Source organism: Myotis davidii, unplaced genomic scaffold (assembly GCF_000327345.1).
Source record: "Myotis davidii unplaced genomic scaffold, ASM32734v1 scaffold363, whole genome shotgun sequence".
In the NCBI taxonomy this organism is placed as follows: domain Eukaryota; kingdom Metazoa; phylum Chordata; class Mammalia; order Chiroptera; family Vespertilionidae; genus Myotis; species Myotis davidii.
This window is the reverse complement of record NW_006294069.1, coordinates 455,496-463,373: the sequence shown is the minus strand read 5'-3', so window position 1 is coordinate 463,373 and position 7,878 is coordinate 455,496. Positions and strand designations below refer to the sequence as shown.

The following is a 7,878-nucleotide window of genomic DNA, read 5'->3' as shown; positions in this document are numbered from 1 at the left end:
CCGCCCCCCACCCCGCCACCTTCCCAGCCCCCAGGCACAGGATTAGAGCCAGGGAGGCCACGCAGAATTTAGAGGTTTGTCCCTTGACTTGCATTGAGGAAGTAGAAGTCCCTGAATGGTCCTCCGTGCAGGGTTTCCTCTGGGAAGGTTTTATCAATAATGACCCCTGACTTGGTGACCACGGCACCCCTTCGGTTGCCTCAGCCAAAGCTCTGTTTCACAAATGAGGAAGGAAGGCACAGAGAAGAGGTCAAGTAGTTGGGTAAGATCACATGATCCTGGAAAGAGGGGTCCTTCACCAACGGCAGCCCAAAGGACCCTCCTGCCTCAGGGGTGGGGCTGAGGGGCTCTGATGGGTGTGTAGGGGGCTCCTGTCCAGGGAGGGAAGGGCTCACTGGGAGGGATGAGGCTGCCTCGGCTCCTGACCACAACCTGGAGTGGTTGGTGAAACGCCTAAAGTTGGGTGAAGTTGGATGATGGAGTTCAGAAGCCCGGGAATCAGGATTGGATTTGGATCCCAGTAACTGTGAGATTTTGGGTGGACAAGTTGCCTAACGTCCTTCCCTGGGCCTCAGTTTCCTCATTTGTAAAATAGGGCTAATGATACATATCTCTCTGGAGGATTAGATGAACTATTGCTTGTAAAGAGCTTAATGCATAGTATGTGCTCAATAAATGATAGCTATTATTAATAATTAACAGTGGGACAGAGTTAATTCAAAGCATGAACTCTAGTTATAGGAGCAGGCAGAGCAGAGGAAATTCCCCTTCCTGCTGTCCACCTCCATCTCCCCGACATCCTCCTACCCTATTTGCAGAGGCTAAACTTCCTTCCTCTTGATTCTCTGACCTCAGAGATCATTTTAGCCATTCCCCTAAGGTGGGATGGCTGTAGGAACTCCCAGGGATTAGCCCAGCTGGTGTGGCTCAGTGATTGAGTATCAACCTATGAACCAGGAGTTCATGGTTCGATTCCAGGTCAGGGCACCTGCCCAGAGTTGCGGGCTCCATCCCCCGTGTGGGGCGTGTAGGAGGCAGCCAATCAGTGATTTTCTCTCAGCATTGATGTTTCTATCCCTCTCCCTTCCTCTCTGACATCAACAAAAATATATTCAAAAACACAAAAACAACAACTCCCCGGGATTAGAGTAAGGAGGGAGTGACTGTTGCTTTGGATCTCTCAGGAGGCCTCGCTGATGGCATCTGCATTCAGAAGGAATCCTTTCCTGGCGGCTAACCTTTATCCCACCTGCTTCAGTTTCAGGAAGCACAATAGGATGTGTGTGTGTGTGCAAACACCAGCAAACCAATACAGGAGGCCCAGTCAGCTCTCTGCCTTTCTCAGATCCCGGGAGCTACCCCAGATGGCACTCATCATCCTGCCATTTAGTGTGGGCACCCACAACCCACAATCCACAAGCTCCCCCTTCCTGGGCGGGAGCTAGGCCAGGGCTCTCAATACGCCCTGGGGTCCCTTCCACTCTACGGTTGATCCTCATCACCACTCCGCATCCATAAAGCGCTCCGTAGTTTACAAAGCACTTTTGTATCTAGCATCTCATTTCGTCTGCCTTTCGCCCCAGAGGGGAGCAGGCAGTGGTGTGCTGCAGCCAGCAGCAATGGGCTCGGAGAGCCAATTGTGTCCATCTCTTCCCAACTCCACGTTCAGTGAGATCAGCCCAAATTGGCCGCGGTGGAAGTATTTTCCCACAGAAATTAGTAAATACTATAAATTATAAATCAGAGCCCCCTTTTTCCCCTCCCCATTTTTCAGGGGAGAAAACTGAGGCCCAGAGAGAAGTGACAAGCCCAGGACCACAGAGCTAAACCTGAAAACCACATCTATTCATTCTCAGGCCTTCAGAGCCCCAACCACATCCCCAAACACACACACGCTCCAGGGGTACAACCCTGGCAAACCGTAGCTGAAGACCATTTCACTATCTGGGCATTCTGTCTACCCTCCTCGTTCTGAACTTCCTTCCATGATCCTTGGGGAGTGGGAGGGCAGGGGTGGAGGTGTAAGAAGCAGACTTGATCTTCCCTGGGGTCAGAGGGAAGCAAGAAATGGCCCTCTAACTTGAGTAAGGAGCATGACAGGTAAGAAATTTCCCAGAATACATAAATCAGGCTCAACAATGAACCTTATTGAATGCCTGCTCTGTGCCCGTCTCACAAACAGCCAGGCCTGCACCCCCTCTACCCAGAACATTTTCCCATCTCTCAGACCATTTCCCTAGCGTGTCAGGACTCAGGCAAAAGGGGCCATTTGGGTTGAGGGCCAGGGCCAGGGCCAGGGCGTTTGCTGGTTGTATGACTTTGGACAAGTTACTTCCCCTTTCTATACTCGGTTCCCTTGTAAGTAAAACGAGGCACTGGAATTACTTGCATCTAAAGATGCCGCAGCTCGTCCGGTGGATGTGTCTGTGGTCCACAGAGCTGTCAGCTGGGCCTCTCCCTGCTCTGTCTTCAGGGGGGGCCTCCCAGAGGGAATCCTCAAGGGGACCGGGAACGGCTGCGTGAGTTACTATACCCCAGAAGGGAGGTGCTGTATTACCACCCTCATTTTATAGATGAGGAAACTGAGGCTCAGAGAGGCTCACCAGACTTGTCCACGTTCACTCAGCTAGTAAATTATGCTCCCCAGGACTCAGACACAGGCTTCAAAGCCGGTGTGCTTAACCACTGCACTACATGGCCCCACCTGGGGAACACCTCAGCTTCCTGGCTCACATCTGGAAGCCAGAGTAGCAGGTGGGGAGCAAGGTTGGAGGTTTCCTTGGGAGGGTCTGTCCTTGAATCCCCTGTGGGCAGCTGAGTCACAGGGGACACTGAGGGCCCTCCACACTCCCTCCCACCAGGGCTGCATCCTACCCGAGTGCCTCCTACCCGCCCTTTATGAGTGAGGTGGAGACAGTGCGGTTCCGCCTTAATGGTTTCTGTTGCCGGCCGCGGCAGCATGTTTTACGAGGGGTGGGGCCCGTGCCCAGTGCTGCCTGTGGCCCCACCCGGGGCTCCGCCCGCCGAGCTGCTGGGAGGAGTTCCCTGGAGCAGCTTCGTAATTACCTACTTGGGGGTGGCAGGGAAGGGCCTGGGGGCTCTCTCCTGAGGCTGGGGCACCCCAGGATACTCAGAATCTGAGAGTACCAAGGAGGAGGGAATTTCTAGCTCCTCTCCTCTCCTCTCACCCAGATTGGGGTTTCTGAGGCCAAAATTCTGGCCCCTCTGGCTCTTGACTCTGCCTGGGTTTCAGGAAGCTGCCCCTGCCTTTGAGAAGTGCTATAGACAGACAGACAGAAGCGGGGTGGAGAAGAACAAAGGATGATGAGCAACTCTGTCCTCCAAGTGATGCTTTCCTCAAATCTGAGCCCCTGACACTGGTAGCTGAGTTATTACCCCCTAACACCCCCCATCCCCCCAAATCAGGGCTCTCCCAAAGCCACTCCAGTCGTTCCCCGCCCTGCCTCTGGAAGTAGGCTGGTCCCGGAGCATCACTCAGTATGCCCATCCTGAAAGCACACCTGAGCCACCTTCCGTGCCCGGGGCTGACTTGGAAGTTCTTCCAGATATTTAACCTTAATCTCCCTTATAATCTTAGTCTTCTTGCTCTGTCCTTCCTGCCATTCACCAAGGGACCCTCCAGAGGCTAGTACATGGCAACAGACTCACCCCTCCTCCCCCTGCTGCAGATGCCTGACTCCAACAGCTTCCTGCTCTCCTTTGCCTAGCACCCCCTCCTTTCCACCACCCCTGGCCACCTCTGGGCACCTTTCCGTCTCTCCAGCCGGTCCCCAGCCCCTGCCACCCAGCCCTGGTCCCAGTGGAGCTGAATCCAAGCACTCACAGTGGGCTCTGGGCCATGGCCACCATCACGGCTTCAGGGAGTCATCAGGCCAGCAACACCCCAGGAGCCTCCATGGAGGTATAAATACTCCCACATGCCTGGACCAGCCCCCTGCCTGAGGGCTGGGGCGGGGCTGCTTCCCTAGGCCTGGCAGGCAGGTCACATGCCCCATAAATGCCATGGGGCCACAGGCCCTTCCTAGCAGCTCTGGGGAGACCAACTGGGACCTGACCTCTCTGGATGGATGGCTGATGGATGGGTGGATGGCTGACGGATGGATTGGTGGGTGAATGGAAGGATGGATGGATGGAATTGACAGATCAATGGATGGACAGATTGATGGGTAGACAAATGACTGGATGGAAAGGTGGACACATGGATCAATAGGCAGGCAGATGGGTGAACAAACAGCAGCTAGTGTGCTTGGATAAATAGACAGACTGATGGGAACCCTTGACCTGCCTGTGGATGCTTATTGGTTGATGGGAAGGAGAGAATGCTTGGTTTCAAGAGGGGGAGGGGAAAGCTCCTATTCATCCCTTTTTAAGACATATCTACCAGGACCCCTTCTCTCCTCTGCTATGACCACCTAGTCTGAGAGATTGACTCTCCTGGGTTTCCCCTACTCCTTAGATGCCCCTTTCCAGAGACCTCCCACCTAAACACCCCCAGTCCCCAAAGGATCTGCCTTTTCCTCCCTCCTGCCGACTCTGGAGTCCAGGCTCTGCAGCTGTGAGCCCACCTTCAGGTCTTGCTCCCAGAAGTAAGGTCAGCCTGCCCTCCAAGGTCAGCAGGTGGAGGGGGAGGCAAATTTAAAGAAACATGAAACCCTTACATGGGCAACTTAGGGAGAAGAAGCCACTAACCTCCCACCTTCCCCAGGGATTTTTAAAGGCATGACTGTGTCTGACAGCGAGAACAGGCCTGGCAAGGAACTTGTGGGTAGCCAAGGTGACCTAGAACCATTGGGGGCCCGACTGGATTGCTGGGCTGCTGGGGGTGGGGACTTCTTTGCTTGCTTAATCCTCCCAGGAGTAATGCAGTGGTCTGAGGCCTTAGACACTGATTTCCAGGCAAGAAAGTTCTTTCTAATCCTCAGTCTGTCCCACTGTGAAAAGGACCAAAGAATAGATGGTAATGTAGGGAGTGACTGAAGGGACAGGAGGGTTTTTCATAGACGATGAAACATTGCCTTCATCCTTCTTGAAAACAAGCTTCCTCCAGCCACATTGGCTGAAGAGGGGTGACAGAAGGGGATAGGGAATGGGAGGAAGCTCCTTAACTCTGAGTACCCATTAGCTCTGCCCATCTGTGGTCCAGAAGTCCCTCCTCCATATGAAGTCACTCAAGGCTGAGCCTGGTAGTCCCACCCCCATTGGCCACTGGCTGCAGAATTGATTGCCTGTGGTGGTGATTGGCAGCTGAGCATTTGAACTGGAAGACCAATAGGGATGACAGAGCCTTTGTTTCACCTCCTACCCTCCTACCCTGATGTTTATCATCTCAGAAGGCTCCCCTCCACCCGGGTGGCCCTCACAAGGAGTCCTTACCAAGGATCCCATAAGCATCCTCTCCCAGTCCTGCCATCAGTGTGGCCCAGTCACAGGAATGAACCTCATTTCCTCCTTTATAAAATGGGGTCCTCATCATTGCCCTACATCCTGGGGACTGAATGAGAAGCAGAAAAACCGACACCATCTTGTCCGCTGCTCCTGCCTCCTTTATTGGGGTCCCAGGCTCGTGGCACTTCAGGGGAGGAGTGGTGGCTAAGATCTTTCCCCTTCAACCATTTGCCCTTCCCAGGGTGCTCCCCTTGGGGGTGGTCAAGAATACTTATATCCAGCTGCATGCCCATCTTAGTGGGGGCATAAGATGGCACAGGATTCTACTATTTCTTCGGTTACAGGCCTCTCACGCTTAGACGTATCATTATCAGAAGGAATGCTCATTATTACCAATCTATTTTTAGGGATATTAATTCCGCCACCACTACTAATAATACAGATCTAGTGTAAGACAAACACATACTGGCAGAGCCCCACCCCCCACACCACCCAGAGTGCGCGTACACACACACACACACACACACACACACACACACACGAGGCAAGCTTTACCTTAACTGCCTGGACTCATCAAACTTTGGAGTGAGAAGAGCACTGGGAGTCCCTCCCACCCAAGCCCCTCTCTGTTTGAAACTGAGGCCCCACCAGGGAAGGACTGCTCTCTGCCATGCAGGTGCCTGCCCGCTGGCCCTTCCTCCAGGCACCTGGGCTGGGTGAAGCCAGCTCGGAGCACCTAATCATTTTCTTGCCCATCTGAGGAGAAGGATGGAAAGTGGCAGGATGTGGGGGTTTCTCTGAGCCTATCCAGCTCCTGGGCTCCAGCCCCCTCCTTCTCTCTCGAACAACCCAGGTCCTCTTGGCATTGTCATCCCGAAGAACTTCTGCTCCAAACCCCCCCTCCCCCCAGCCCTGCCAGGTTGGACATGCTCATGGGAAGGCCCACAGAAGCCGAGCCGCCCTTCCAAAGCCACATGCTCTGTAAGACTCCACATGGGCTCCCCTCTCCTCCAAGAAGGGGCCGGGCACGCCTCTGACAGGGAACATTTCTGTGGTCGCTCTGGCTCTGTTGTGGGGGGACTGCTAAATACAGTCTGATGATTGGGTTTTCTGATTACAGTAGTGTGTGTGTGTGTGTGTGTGTGTGTGTGTGCGCGCGCGCGCGTGTGTGTCCTTGTGCGTATCCGATGCCTTCCAAGACTGATGAGCTGGTATAGTCTGGGACATGGCTGTGGAATTTACAAGTGTAGGTGGGATCTCCAACTGTCTCCCGGCAATCCGGTTCCAGAGACACACCCCATTCTGTGTGTGTGTGTGTGTGTGTGTGTGTGTGTGTGTGTGTGTGTGTTGGTGCCCAGGACAGCTGTAGTTTGTCAGAAGCAGTAGTTTCAGGATGGGGGTCAGGGTTGGAAGCTGACTGACCATGCACCCTCCTATGAGCAAGAGGTAGAGGGTTAGGCCAGACCTCCCAGGGGCTCTCTGTTGCATCCTTGGGGATCTTGAGGGGTGCCCACACCCTGGAGCTTCCAGAGTAGTTGTGAGAGCATGGGATCCCTTTTCTCTGTGACTCACGGATGGTTCTCTAGTCAAGTTCCCTAAAAGATCACGGTTCAGCTCATTCTCTCCCTGGCCCCATTAATCTGAGCTGACTAAGCAAGGGCTACAGGCAGGGTAGAGACCCGGGGATGCTCACGATGGCAGGCATTCCTAAACAACCCTGCAGGCCTCCTTGCTTCCGCTTCTGCCCATCTCCCTGCCTTGGACTGGCCATGCTGACTAGATTGGTTACACTCCCAGCCTCCCAGGAAAGGTTGCCACTGCCTCCTTTGGGGGCCCTCTGCGCATGTCTCTCCACTTCCCCCCATACCTGACACCCACCTACAGTGTAGAGAGATCCATCTGGACATCAGACCTCAACTTGTCTGGGTGGGAATGAGTTCATTTTTACTGTTTGGCCAGCATCCAGCCTGTAAGGTCCAGATAGGATCAGGAAGCCGAGGGCTTCTCCAGGGATGATTCTATCGCATCCGTTTTGTCCTAGCAGCATGGCCCTAGGCTTTCCCTGAACACTGGGAGAATGCGGGGGACGGACCAGGACTTGATGAGGGGGGCCTGATGGGGGATCTGTGATGTATGGAAAGATCCATCCTGGGAGGTGGGGATGGTGTGAGGTGGGGAAACGGTATTAGGGATGAAGACGGAGGTAGGGCTGAGGAGGTGAGGAGGAAAGAGAAGAGAAAGGTGGGGTTGTGAAGATGGGGGTAAGTCCTGGCTGGCATGACTCAGTGGTTAGAGCGTTGGCCTGAGAACCAAAGGGTCTCAAGTTTGATTCTGGTCAAGGGAATGTACCTGGGTTGCAGGTTCCTGGCCCTGGTTGGGACACATGCAGGAGTCAACCAATTGATGTGGTTCTCTCTCACATCGATGTTTCTCTCTCTCTCTCTTTCTCTCTCTCTCTCTCTCTCTCTCTCT

The 7,878-nt window shown here is 53.9% G+C and overlaps 1 protein-coding gene across 4 annotated transcripts in view; it reads right to left on the bottom strand.

Moving 5' to 3' along the window:
* The window catches only part of FOXN1 (forkhead box N1), a 28,338-nt gene that overhangs the window by 17,413 nt on the left and 3,047 nt on the right, over positions 1-7,878 (bottom strand). The window contains exon 1 of one of the 4 annotated variants that reach the window (XM_015566722.1): positions 3,845-3,886. The exons of the other annotated variants lie outside the window; for them this stretch is intronic. The gene's annotated coding sequence lies outside the window, so the exon portion shown is untranslated. Of the gene's footprint in view, positions 1-3,844; positions 3,887-7,878 lie in introns of those variants that run through there. 4 annotated transcript variants of the gene reach the window in all.